This window comes from Capsicum annuum, chromosome 4 (genome assembly GCF_002878395.1).
Source record: "Capsicum annuum cultivar UCD-10X-F1 chromosome 4, UCD10Xv1.1, whole genome shotgun sequence".
NCBI lineage: Eukaryota > Viridiplantae > Streptophyta > Magnoliopsida > Solanales > Solanaceae > Capsicum > Capsicum annuum.
Window position 1 is genome coordinate 135,247,140 of NC_061114.1, and position 15,538 is coordinate 135,262,677.

The window sequence follows — 15,538 nt, forward strand, 5'->3', positions numbered from 1 at the left end:
TGTTATCTCTTTTGTTTTAAGCAGCATAAATCTTCTATGTACTATGCTACTGCCAATGGTCTAGCCAAAGCATTTAATAATACTTTATGCAATCTATTGAATAAAGTCGTCTCCAAGTTAAAAATAGACTAAGTATGAATGAATGGAAGAACCTTTGTGGGTATATAGAATAAATTACCGCACATTGATACAAGCAACCCCATACTCACTTGCTTTTGGAGTCGAAGCAGTCCTGCCACTTGAGTGTAAAATACCTTCTTTAAGAATGGATATTCAACAAGGGCTTATCAAAGAAGAAAATGCTAAGTTATGTCTTATAGAGTTAGAAGCTCTTGATGAGAAAAGGTTGGACATAGGTAAAATTTTAAATATTATCTAGCCGATCTATCTCATTATTTCAAAAAAAAGAGTTCAGTTGAGGTGATTCCAATTTGGAGATCAAGTTCTTGTAGTAAGAAGGCCCATTATTACTTCTTTCAAGTCTGGGGAAAAATTCACCCCAAAGAGGGATGGACCTTATGTTGTCCAAGAAGTGTATTCAAACGGATCTTACAAGCTTGTCGACACTTATGTCATGAAAATCGGTCCTATCAATACCAAGTTCTTAAAGAAGTACTATCCTTGAAGGAAGATGACACTCCTTAAGGCACGAGTATAAATTGTATGTCCACTCCTGGCCTTCAAGAGTATAAATTGTGTACAGCTCAAAAAAATTATCTATTGGGTTGAAACCTCGAAATAGAAAGCCTAGGAAAAATTTAGCATGCAAAAAAAAATTATATTACAAAAACAACACTCACCCAGAACTAGGTTGTGACTTGATCCTCTTTATTGAGGTACGTAGGCGCTTAAAATTTCATTCTGAGTTCAGTTGCATGAGTGCCCAAAAAAAATGTTCCTGCAGTATCCGACATATGAATACCAAGTATGAAAATATTCTAATTAAATTTTGAGACTCACTCCAAGTTTTGATGGCTCAATGGAGGTAAACCCCAATGAAATATGAGCTTCATTCACATAAAATAAAGTCTTCGAATTCATAAAATTTGAATGTTAAACCACTCAAATCGCCAATTTTGCGAGTGAAAGTTGAAAAAATTTCCAAGTCTTCAAATCGAGGCCTCCAAAATTTTCATGTCTTAAGGTTGACAAGATTTTTCCCTTTGCACCTTAAGCTGGTCTCTTTATAGAGTTATCCTTAAGAAGATATAAAATAGTTTCCATGCCTTAAGGTGGATAAGATTTGTCTTGTTGCACCTTAAGCCGTTCTCTTATAGGTTTATCCTTAAAAGGATCTCCAAAAATTCCATGCCTTAAGGTGGACAAGATTTGAACTTTGAACCTTAAGTTGGTCTCCATATGGATTTATCTATAAGAAGATATAAAAAAAGTTTCCATGTCTTAAGGTGGAAAAGATTTATCCTTTTGCACCTTAAGATGGCCTCTTATGGGTTTGTCATTAAAAGGATCTCCAAAACTTCCACGCCTTAAGGTGGACAAAATTTGTCCCTTTGCACCTTAAGATGGAATTTCAATGGATTTATTGTATAAAACAGCTAAAATTTTCAGATCTCAAGGTGACGGAGATGAAGTTAAACTCTTGTACCTTAAGCTAACCATTAAAAAGGGCCCATGCCAGCGCCCAAGTGTACATGATAGTGTACGTGGTCTACCAAGTAATATAGTGTCCTTAAAGAAAGCCAAGTATCAATCTCATAGAGACTTGTTCCAATCAATATCAAATTCTAGTTCACTTAACAAGATTAACTTGAGGCGAAGTAACCTAAAATAGTTTGGAGATTTGTAAAACTAAATGTGAAGTAAACAGTGCATAAAATAAAAGTCTTGAGACAATCAATAGAGTAAATCCCAGGGTTAAATTTCTCTCAATAATCATACTACACTATTGAACTTCATTCATTTAATTTCTTATCTTGGTTGTCGATTTGTAGGGTTTATCACACGATCATGATCTCCACACCTATAATCGTCTCCCTAACTTGGACATTACACCAACATCCTTTAGCCAGGATGTAAGAACCCAATTAAGTGATTAACGCTATCATCCTATATGTGAACCAAGGAAGGCTTCTAGGTACATCCCTATCCTAGATGCTAATTTAAACTCCTTATTTCATAAAGGAATAAGAACCTTACTTTGTTTATCCCCACTTTCTATCTTCCTATTTTCCTTTCTGAGATCACAAGGTCGATAATGAATGTATTCTAAGGTCTATGAATCCTTAAAATAGTTAAAATAAGGATAAACAATCAACCAAATATGATAATCAAATCAAAAAAAATCAATTCATAATGATATTAGTCATGTTCTTAGCTTTAACCTCGAAAAGGGGGCGTTGAACCACTAATTGACAAAATCATGATCCAAATACTTGAATTCATAATCAAATCTCTTAAAAAACAAAAGTTGAAGAATAAAAACCCTAAATAAATTGTTTGGAAGCCCCTCAAAATGATCTAACACGTCCAAAGGTGTTTTATAAAGTGTGTAGGATCGTATATTTATAGTAAAAGTTAAGCCTAGGCAGTGTAGGTGTGGGGGCATCGCGCCCATGGGAGAATCGGATTGCCTGGGACATCGTAGGCTGTATTTCTCCGCTCCAAGGGGGTCTGAGTGGGCTCCATAGCCTGCTATAGTTGAGGCATCATGGGCTAATCGCCTGAACACACTGGAAGTTGCTTCCGCGATTTTGTCTAAGTGTTCATCTGCCATCCCTGCATTGTGGTGTTATTTTGCCTTCAATTCCAAGCTTTTGGTGTTGTTTCTCTTCAATTTACATCTTGTTCAAAAACAAAATATCATCAAGCTTAACTCCTCAAGAATCCTACAGCATCAAACACTAATCATTAGAGTTCAACACAACACAACGTCAAGAATTAAAAGCTAGAAACTCAAACGAAGCACTAGCCATGACTACTTTATGCTTTAACTTATTGTTGACTCGTGACTCATTTAAACTGAACTTTGAACACTATAAACAAGTTTTTACACTCATAATTTCACATTAAATGCATTAGGAACTCATTTGACACCTTAAAATCTATCACGATAGACTAGAACAACACCTAGCTCAAGCTAGTAAAATTAGTTTTCTCATCTAGACTCTTAATGATCGATTTGAACTGAAACTTGTTTGAAAACACTTCTAAACATTACAATAAGCTACTTGAACACTTCTATAATTATTTACATCATCATTAACATATTAAGCACATGCATTGTCCTCAAAACAAGGCTAAATAATCTAGGATAGCAACGCTAAAGTGCATAAATACATCCAACATCACCACCCCACACTTAAAGCCTTGTTCGTCCCCGAGAAACTCTTTACTATAAGCATCATAAGATGAGAAGAATCTACATTTATACTACATTCAAGACACTCAAGATATTAATACAGTGGCTACACAAAATGCAAGTTTCTACTCTAAGTATGTTATGTATACAATTGAAAGTTTAAGAACACTACTTCAAAACATCCTAGCCTCAAGAATTGACTCACCAAGTTGGAAAACCATGAATATTTCTAAATTAAAGACATCGTACAAATCACCCATATTCATCAAACATGTATGCTCACAACAAGAGAGTTACTCATAATCACTCATATAAATGTAATTTATAACACAATGGGTAAAAGAATCAAGTTACACCCACTCTCACAAGGAAATCAAAAGTTAAACATAATGAAACCTAGGCTTGCCCTTAGTGTAGTACTCCACTAATATTAGAATGCTAAGGCTTAAGATCAAATACATCTTTAATGGTTGTAATTTAGTCTAACAGACGGGTAGGAACCATTCTGTCTAGCAATAGTGACTATCTTCCCTTGGTTTTTTAATAGATCAAATTTTACATTTAATTTGACCTTTTATAACCACACTTCCCCTCATCTACCTTCACACATATCTTTTTTTTGCCCCATCTCATAAAATTCATTCACATACATTGTGGTGGGAGTATGCTATATACATATCATTCAATTTTACCCCTTTTTACACCATCTTTACACAATGCACCCCTATGATAGGCACCCTCAAATTATACGATTTACTTTAGTTGAGGTGCACAATGTCCAAGGAGGACCAGGATCAAAACAGGTTCATTGTAACACCAATAGTCTAAAAATGGGAATTTCTTTAGAACAAATTTCTCTAACTCTCAACCACAACAATTGTACACACCAATAACTATCACTTTGGGGCTTCACTTTAACCTTTCTCCTACTTTTTATTTTTCTTAAACTCCTTACACAACTAATTTAACACTAAAATTCTTAGGAGCTTTGGATCAAATTAAGGTCATCAAAGAAACAGAGTAAGCTACATACAAAGCTACCAAAGAAAAAGCTAAAGGATCAATTGGGTTAACTAGGATTATGCACAAGGGTAGGTCAAAAGAAGGGTATGAACATGGCTATCAAGGAAATGCCTATATCATCTCCGAAATCCACATTCTTTATTTCACTTTTCACATAGACTAGGAAAGTTCTAGCATCAAAAGCAACAAGGAATATACAAACACCTTACATGCACAAGGAACATGCTCAAATCAAGTAGGATCATTACAGACTCTTAACCAAAAAATCACATGTATTCACATTAAGCCAACAAGTACAAGAGTTATAAACTTGAACCTAGTCTCAAGAGTAGTAATTCAGACAATCAACATATTTTTACAAACAATCACTTACACCATAAAGTCAAATATAGTACCAACAAGAATATGTTACTTATTCCTAACACAAAATTTTTAAAATTACTCCTATAAATTGGAATTTCCCTACCCACACTTAAAAATCTACTTTTTCCCCAAAGTTTACTTTAAAAGTAGAGATAGAAATACTCCCTGAGGTCTCTAGGCCTAGCTAGTAGCATCTTTATTCATCAAGGGGGTCTAGGGACCCAACACTTAGTCTTTGCCATGCTCCTTAGCTTCGGTTTCCCGGTACTTAGACTTTCCATCAACTTGTGACTTAACAAAAACAAAAACTATGTGAAGCAAAAGCTAATATACTAAAAATAAAACATTCCTACTTAACTTGGGTTGCCTCCCAAGCAGCGCTTGATTTAGTATCGCGGCACAGCCTAAATATAACTCAATTGTATTCCTTCATCCTTTTTCTCACACTAGGATGCGATCATCTTATTGGTTTCTGACCTCTTAAGTGTGAAATCTCACGGTCAACAACTTTTTCAAAAATAGCCTTTTTCAGGCTTATCAATCTGCATCATGTAAGGCTTGGGAGATTGTGGCTTAGGCTACTCAATGAGGGTGTCCGAAGAGTTATTTTATGGAACCATCTCCACCACCTTACACTTATCCCCTCGAACACAGTAACCATGCATAAGTCTTTGTAATAGGATAGTGAGTTAAGTGGTTTGTACACTTTGAGAACTGCCTTTTTATCCTCCAACCTTATTGTGAGAGTGCCCTCTATCACATCAATCAAAGCTCCTCCCATCATTAAGAATGGACATCCCAAGATAATCAGCACCTGTTCATCTGCCTGAAAATCTAAAACAATAAAGTCAAAAGAAATAATAAACTTACCAAACTTTATGATAGCATCCTCTATGACTCCTTCAAGATAGGCTATGATCCCATTTGCCAATTGGAACAACACAGAGCTCAGTCTAGGTTTCCCCAAGCCCAAAGTATTGAACAAGGAGAAAGGCATCAAGTTGACACTTTCCCCTAAGTCACTAAGTGCATGGAACACCTTGCTATTCCTAATTTAAATGGGGAGAGTTAACTTCTTAGGGTCTTTGAGACTTTTAGGCATCTTCTATGTCACCATAGAGCTACACTCTTCAATGAGTGCTACCTCCTCTACATCCTGCAGCTTAACCTTATTAGAAACTAGATCCCTTAAGTACTTAGCACACTTGGGCATTCTCTGCAAAACATCAAAAAGAGGTAAGTTAAAGTTAAGCTCTCTGAAGTGTCAAAAAAATTCTTAAAGCAGGTATCCTCCTTTTTCATTATATGCTTTTGTGGTAAAGGTAGTGGTGGGACCTTCACCCTTTGAGCAACTTTTACTTTTGAGTACTCATACTTTCTTAACTTCTAAACAACTTTGTCATTTACCTATTTAGGATTCAAATCAACATCTACCTCCTTAGTTTTCTTTAGAGGTTCTTCATGAATCTCTTTACCAATCCTCAAAGTGATTGATATAACTTGTTTTGGATTTTTGTATCACTTGGAAAACCACCTTGAGGCCTAGTGTTTTGTGCTGCTACTATTTGACCTATCTAAAACTCCAAGCTTGTTGTAGCCACTTGCTGGATTTTTATTTTTGCTTGTTGAATTTTTATATTTTCTATCAATTATGCTTGACCAACTATAAGTTGTTTCAATATCTCTTCTACATTGCTAGTCTTAGTTGTTGCTTGATTTGCTTGATCTTGTGGTTTTTGAAACTGTTGCTACTGGGCATTCCATTGTTGATTTATGGTTGAGTCTACAACTTCATGTTATAGGCATTCACATAGTTAGGCCTCTGAACATTTCTCACAAACATCACAGATTCAAGATTGGCATCACATATATCTACAGAATGACCACTATTTCCACATACCACAGACCAAGTGCTCGTCTGCTGAATTGCATTCACTGTGGTTGTAGGTTGTGTAGCACCCAATTTCATCTTACTAGGCTACGTCATTAACTGATTTTGATATCCAACAATTTGATTAGATATTGCGGTAAATTGATCCACATCCAAATCATCTACAACTTTTTTAGGATCACTCCTTGAGTCTGAATGTCACTATGGATTTCCTTATGTAATTCTACTCAATAAAGCATACATCTTATCGTACATCATCTCTAAATCTTGACCACCTACAACTGAATCTAGAATTTGTTTTGTGTTACGGTCAAGTGGCTCAACAAAAATATGAGCTAATACCTCATTGGACTATTGATGGTGGGAACAGTCCTAAAGAAGATCTTTGAACTGCTCCCAATAATGATATAAACTATTGTCTGGCTTTTTTTGAAGCACACAACCTCACTATAAAGTCTCGCAGTTATGTCAGACAAAAAAAATTAGATGAGAAAGCTCCGAGCTAAGTCTTCCCAGGTTGTGATTGAATCTGTCGGCTTAACATTCAACCACTTCTTCGCTTCCCGTAATAGTGAAAAGGAGAATAGTGTCAACCTTACATAATTAGTTAACATACTCGTAGGGATGAATATATCACTAATCACTAGAAAGTTTTGCAGGTTAACTAGTAGATCTTCATGTGAAAGCCCAAGGAATTGTTCACTGCTGATCAAAAGTTGCACCATATTCTGTTTGAGGTCAAAATTACCTCCAGCAGTCGATTTATGAAAAAAGGAGGTCGAATTTTTAAGAAGTGGGATTGCCACTTCCCTAATAGTATGCGTCCTGGCTGTTCTTCAACCACAAAAGTAGGAGCGTCTTGATCTTTTTCGATTCGAGGAATACGGGGCAGAACTATTGCTTCTCTCCTATATTGATGGAAGCATTGCTCGGGTTTAGGGCTTGGTTCAACCAACTCTCCATCCCTTGCCAACTTACTAGCCAAAAAACCTATTTCATGCAAATACAAAACCAAGGCCAAGTGTAAAGCACCAGCAAAATCTAAAAAGTAAAACTAGAAATAAATGAGTTGCCAATTTACAAGTCCTCGGCAATGGTGCCTAAAACATGACAGTGCCCAAGCACACTCGCAAGTGTACGCGGTCTTCTAAGTAATATATTGGCCTTAAAGAAAGACAAGTATCAACCCCACAGAGACTTCTTCCAATAACTATCAAATTCTAGTTCACTTATGAAGATTAACTTGATGCGTAGTAACCTAAAATAGTTTGGAGATTTGTAAAACTAAACTTAAAGTAAATAGTGCATAAAATAAAAGACTTGATATAATCAATAGAGTAAATCCCAGGGTTAGAGCACTATCAACAATCATACCATGCGATTTAACTTTATTCATTTAATTATTTATCTTGGTTATGGATTCAGAGGGTTTATCTCATGATCATGATCTTCCGACCTCTAATCGTCTACCTTACTTAGATATTACACCTACATTACTGAGTGAAATTATAATAATCCAATTAAGTGCTTAAAACTATCATCCTACATGTGAACCAGGAAAAGCTTCTAAGTACATCCCTACCCTAGATGCTAATTCAAATTCCTTATTTCATAAAGGAATAAGAACCACACTTTATTTATCCCTACATTCTATCTACTTATTCCCCCTCTCAAGATTACAAGGTCGACAATGAATATATTCTAAGGGCCATAAATCCTTAAAATAGTTAAAAGAAAGGGATAAACAAACAATCAAATATGATAAGAAAATCCAATGAAATTAAGTCATAATGATAGTAGTCATGTTCTTGGCTTTAACCTCGGAAAGGTGGCGTTTAGTAACTAATTGATATAATCGTGATCCAAATACTTGAATTCATAATCAAATCTCTTAAACAACAAAGGTTGAAAAATAAAATCCCAAAATAAAGTATTTGGCAACCCCTCACTATCCTCCAATACGTCCAAAGGTGTTTTACAAAGTGTGTACGATCATGTATTTATAGTAAAAATTAAGGCTAGGCCATGTAGAAGTGGGGGAGTTGCGCCCGTGGGAGCACTGGATTTCCTGGGGTATCGCAGGATGTATTGCACCACTCCAAGGGGGCTGCCTAGACTTTATAGACTGCTATGGCTAAGGCATCACAGGCTAATCGCCTACATACACTAGAAGTTACTTCTACATTTTTATCTAAGTGCTCATCGTCCATCCTTGCCTTGTGCTGTTATTTTACCTTCAATTCCAAACTTTTGGTGTTATATCCGTTCAATTTCCATCTTGTTCAACATCAAATATCATCAAAATTAAATCCTCAATCATCCTACAACATCAAACTCCAAACATTAGAGTTAAACACAAAACAATGTCAAGAATTAAATCTAGAAACTCAAACGAAGAACTAGTCTCGATCACTTTATGCTTTAACTTATTGTTCACTCGTGGCTCATTCCAATTGAAATTTGAACACTATAAACAAGTTTTTCCCAACATAATTACACATTTAAATAATTAAGAACTCATTTTACACCTTAGAATCTATCACGATAGACTATAATAATACCTAGCTCAAGCTAGTAAAACTAGTTTTCTCGTCTAGACTCTAAATGATCGACTTGAATCTAAACTTGTTTGAAAATATTTCTAAATATTAAAATCACCTACTTGAACACTTAGATGATTATTTACATCATTATTAATAGATTAATAACATGAATTGTCCTCAAAACCAGGCTAAATAAGCTAGGATAGCAACGGTAAAGTTCATAAATACACCCAACATCAGCCTATACTTAAAGAAAACCATTGTATTAATGCGTCGGTGAAATGGACCATACTTAAAGAAGACCATTGCATAAGTTCATCGATTAAAAGGCCCATACTTAAAGAAAACTGTTGTATAAGTGGATTGTTGAAAGGGCCCACACTTAAAGAAGACCATTGCATAAGTTTATCAGTGAAAGGGCCCATACTTAAAATGACCATTGCATAAGTGCATCGGCAAAAGGGCCCATACTTAAAAATATTATTGTAAAAGTGTATCGATGAAAGGGATCATAGTTAAAGAAGATCATTTCATAATTTATTGGCCGAAAGGGCCCATACTTAAAGATGACCATTGTGTAAGTGCATTGGTGAAAGGGCCCATACATAAAAAGATCATTGTAAAAGTAAATCAATGAAATGGATCATACATAAAGAAGACCATTAAATAAGTGCATCCATGAAAGAGACCATACTTAAAGACGACCATTTCATAAGTGCATCGGGGAAAGGAACCATACTTGAAGAAAATCCACTATCATGAAGAAAAATTGGTCGGATCTTAGGGTAACGGAGGTGAAGTTAAACTCTCACACCATCTTGAAGTAAAATTGGTCGAGTCTTAGGGTAACAAAGGTAAAGTTAAACTCTTGCACCATAATCCGATTGTTTCATAGCCACCATCTTTAAGCAAAATTGGTCAAGTCTAAAAGTGACGGGGGAGAATTTAAAATTTCTCACCCTAATTCAATTATTCCACATTGTTGTCTACTTCGATTCTGAAAATAAAAAGACAACACAAAGAAAACATAAGTAGAAGAGAGATTGGTACCTGTCTGGACATTTTGAACTTGATGTCATGTATCACCAACTTGGATTGAAACAAAATATTATGGTGAGAATAATACCCTCAAAATCTGGTCTGCAAAAATCAAAATACCCTTTGATGGTTATGTTTTCGCATCAAGATATAAATTATTTGGAAAGACAACGCAAATCTAAAATTTTTTTCTAGACAAAATTAAGGATTAACTTCAAAAAAATTGTCTAGAATAATTTCAAAGATTATAAATTTCAAATATTAAATATTCTATATAAGCTTGTTTCTAGTATCTATAGAATCAAGTGTATCATAATTTCGTTATTCCCACATTGAGATATAAATTTCAAAACTGTTGGTGCATCAAATCCACTGTTGATTTTGGGATGATGCCTGAATAGATCTGCAAGGTATTAAATTATGTATTATATATGTTATATATCTTTGTATCTACCTTCACAAGAATCAAGCGGCTTGTGATATTGTTCTTTCTACTTTGAGACATGAAAGTTATGGCAAAAGCGCACAGATCTGAATTTTTAGCATGATCAAATATAACACCCCAATTTTCTAAATCGAAATGCTACATGATGCTCATGACCCCAAAGATCACAAGCTAACCCATGACTGATATCTGTACCTGTAAGCTGCATAATATCTCATAAAATATGTCAAAACATGAACTGTAAGGCCATAAGGTTCAATACTAATACATATTTGAAAAACATTGTATAACAATACCAAAAAAAACAAAAATACTGAAGTCTGAACATTTAATCTGACATCTAGTCCGAAATCCTCTAACTGAACTGAATAAGGAGTTGATGGGACATGTCCCCAACTAACTCCAACTAATGAAATAAACTAAAAACTAAATAAAAATGATATCATCATGTCCTCTAAGGATGAGGACTCACGTCTAACTCTAACTGCTGATCCTGGAATCTACTACTAATTTAGAGAACCTATGGTGTAAAATAAGAGAAAGCACCATAGCGAAAATGCGTCAGTACGTCTAAATATACTGAGTATACAAGTGAGGTAGGCTAAATGCAAAGAGTTATATGCATGAAAAATACTGACTGATATAAATGTGAGAGTACATACATGCATACATAACTATAACTAAACTCGTGGAGATACTGCCTTCTAAGTCTGAATACTAACAACATAAGTGTATTGATAATCACATTCTGAAAGACTGAGTTTATAGATATTGATATGTAAATCACTAATAAGTGATAGATCTGATATTGTATTACTGAATACTGGGAGACTGCTATAATATTACTGATAAAGGAATGATTATTTCTGACATTTCGAATTATGAAGAACTGGTCTGATTGACTGTATCTGACAGTCTTGAAGCTGAGAACTAATAGCATGAGTTCTGATAACTTTTGTGATTGATAGCATAATTGAATATATCTAACAGTCCATAAATATGAAGAAAACTATCTGAGTTCAACTCTATTTTTGAGTTGACTGTATTTGACAGTCCTGATATACTGAAATCTGAAGAACTATCTGAGTTCTTTACTGAGACTGGGTAGCTATAGCTGATAGTCCTGAAATCTTTAACTAAAATCATGGGAAGTAGTTATCTAACCGACATGCCCCAAATACACTATAATAGCTAAGATGGGGTCCAATTTCTACCCCGACTGGAGGGGTGTCAATACCGCGCCACTACTAAGGACAGCTGTGGGAACCCTATACTGGCAGGTACTCAATGAGAATGGTTGGTACCCTAAACTAACGGGTTAATCCACCACATCAATCCTAATCTGATGGGTTAAGATGTATTAACCTATGCTGGCTACATAGTTCTGGAACACAAGTATGACTACTAAGAATCACACCCTGAACTAGTGGGTGAGCTCCCATCCTTGGGTTCAATCGGTGCTAACTTCTACTCCCATCTGGAGGACACTAAACTGAATAACTAAGCTGAAATAAATAATTAAATTGAACTGATTAGCTGAACTGATACTGATTAACTGGACTGATACTAGTGGTATTGTTTAGCAGAGCTAAACTAAGTTTACTGGATTCTAATGATTGATGGAATGTACTGAGTTCTGAGGACTGTTTGAGAGTACTGAAGTTACTGAGATTGACTGTGAATATTGAGGTTGCTGAGGTTACTGAGTACTGAGATTACTGAGATTACTAGACTACTGAGATTACTAAGATTTCTGAGTTTTCTTGAGTCACATGACTGACTGAATTCTATAGATCATGGCTTGACTAAGAGTATCATGAAAACATGACATAGCTTTAGGCACACAACTATATTTTTTGGGTACAAGTACCCCCAGGACTCGATGGAAGGAAACTGACACAACTTGAATTTCTTTAGTATACGACCATCAATAAAAATCCATAATACATGAGTGGGGGATTTCATGAAGTACATGGTCATCATAATATCTATCATGAATAGGAATGCTTATAATCAAGTCATAAATCTCATATTCTAATATCATGGGTATTCCGACAACATATACTATTCATAGCAATCACATGGAAACCATTCAAGCGTAAGGGAACGGCAACATGTAACGTTTAGTTCATATTGTAATGATTTGGGGATATTATACTTCATATATTTATTCAACATCTCAAACATGGTAGGGAAAGCATGGATATATTTTGTGTACATAATTTATATCTCCATTATCATACATGCTTTATACCACAACAATAACAACACATAATTTGCATGAAAATTCATATTGGAGTGTATGACTAACATGAACTTGTTCTTTAGATATCATGAAATCATGTAAATATGAAGTTCTAACATACTAGGAATTTTATCGAACACCTTGCATGCATTCTATAAGGTATAGGTGGATTTTATACTTGCATTCTATCAATCCATCTAAAGATCATGTTTTTTCAACTAACAACATAACTTTCATGAGATATACAGTCACAATACTATTAAATAACAAAAGAAACAAGCATCAACATGGGTATGATCATATCACCACAATCAACCAAGCTTTTGTATTTTACAGATTGATTCTTGAACTCCACGGACAAAAGAAATCCATGGATGAACACTATGCATACCTTGGAGGGGAGGTTCTTGATGATTGATGGAGGAATTTCCTTGAAATTTCATCTTCAAGCTTGATTGTGTAACTATAGTTGTTTTTCTCCTATGGTTCTCTTAGATGATGAGCCTGAGATGTTAATAGGGTGGTAATATATTTAGAAGCTATATATTTCATAGGTTTAAGTTTAGGGACGTGTAAGAAGTGCTAAAAGACTTAATTACCCTCAAAATAACTCAAAACGGAGTGTTTTTGGCATTGGAACTGACTTAGGTGGCGCCTAACCAATCGCCTAAGTTTGGTTGGGCGGCGCCTAACCAATCGCCTATCCTTACTGCCTCTCACGAAAATAGGAATAACTTTTCGCTCGGGTATTGGATTAAGGCAAAATTTGTATCGTTGGAAAGATAATTAAATTATCTAAAATTTGGTGAATATAAATATGCAGAAATACCACATTAAGATTGAGTTATATGCATTCAAAGATGACCCTTGCAAAATCGAACACTAAAACTTGATGGATTAAAAAATTCTTAGCTTGTATTACCTTAAGTGACTCATATGAATATACTTAATGTATCATATGCTATTTTATCGCTAGGATACTCATTGTAATTTATGCACTAAAATGCTACTCACAGGATAGGAGGTTTCATACGTAGGAAAAATGGTTCGTCTCCTAGCTTAGAAACATACTGGGTATTACAATATCTCCCCCTTGGGAACATTTGTCCTCGAGTGGAAATTAACTAAAGTGGGAGAGATGATAAGATGAAGTACTTACAAGACATACACTACTGAAACATGGATTCATGACTGGCATGACTGAAAGTTGAGCACAACATACTGAACATGCATATCTGATGCATGGGAAGCTGATTCTTGAATATAAGACTGAGGATTCTAATAAAGTAAGTTTTCTCAAAATGAGAATGAATATCTGATGCACAACTGAAAGGCTAAATCCATGCATATATGACGCATGATTATATGACTGACATGATACGTAAATGCATGACTGAAAGTACTGATGAGCTGATCACACATATTTGATGCAAGAATTCATGACTAAACTTACTCATGAACATGCAATGATAAAGGTATCAAGTTTGAACTAAAAACTAAGTACGGAACTGAATACCAAGTTTGGCACTGAAATATGAACATGAGAATGAGTAAGTTTAAGGAAAATTGCTACCTTGAACTGATATTACCAATAAGTTTAAGATTAATTACTCTATATGCATGATCGGAAACATGAGAACATAACTAAGTCTGGGACGTGGTAGATATACTGAATATCATGATCTGAACTAAATCTTAAAAACATGGCATACGACTAAAGTTTGAGCTTAAGGGTTATCTTATGAGTACCCCTTCTCCAAACTAGATTCATCAAAAGAAAATAGAGCAGCATGTTTATGTCATGAAATTTTGGGGGTATGATGTATCACTCCCTTAGGACACTATGTCCCTCAAAGAATACTGACTTGGATGAGATACTGAGGGAAATTGAGGCGATACATAAGACACCTAGGAACTGAGTCATGACTGAGTAGCTAGGATCTGAAACTAAGACATGATACATGAACTGAGCTGAACACGAGTGCATAAATACACTAACTTATCTGATTAACTGAATAACTGATAGCTGAATACTGGATGTGCAAAGCTAAACTGTACTTAGTCTGAATAGTTGGGCTGAGATTTTTGAGTTTTATGCATAGGAGATAAGGACTAACTTAGTAGAATGAGGTATCTAAGCATGTATTCATGAATTTTATATTATTTTTGAATGCGAGACCAAGCGTACGACATATCTCTGAGGTATTCTATAAACTGAGGTACTGAAACACTGATAACTGAGTACTAACAACCTGAATGCTATGGAAAACAATGTCTGGAACTGAACTGAGTTTCAAATCTGGTTACTGAACTGAAGATGACATTATAACAAGATGACATTATAACTAAGCCTATATCTAATACAGAAGTACTGAATTCAAGGACTGAACACTGATCACTTAGTGCTGGATACTGAAACTATAATTGAGTTGTCAACTGAGTTTTTGATGGCTACATGCTGGGGACTGACATAATTCAAGGATCTAAATGTACACTTACACTTTGTACTTTCCCAACTTCAAAATATGACCCCTTGCTAGACGTTTACTTGCACATTTATCATGACATTCAAGCTTATCTTCACAACTTCACCCTCGTGCAAAGTAAGCATGCAACAATCCTCTCTTATTTAAACAACTGCTCAACCATACACTGCTCCATAAGGAGAGCT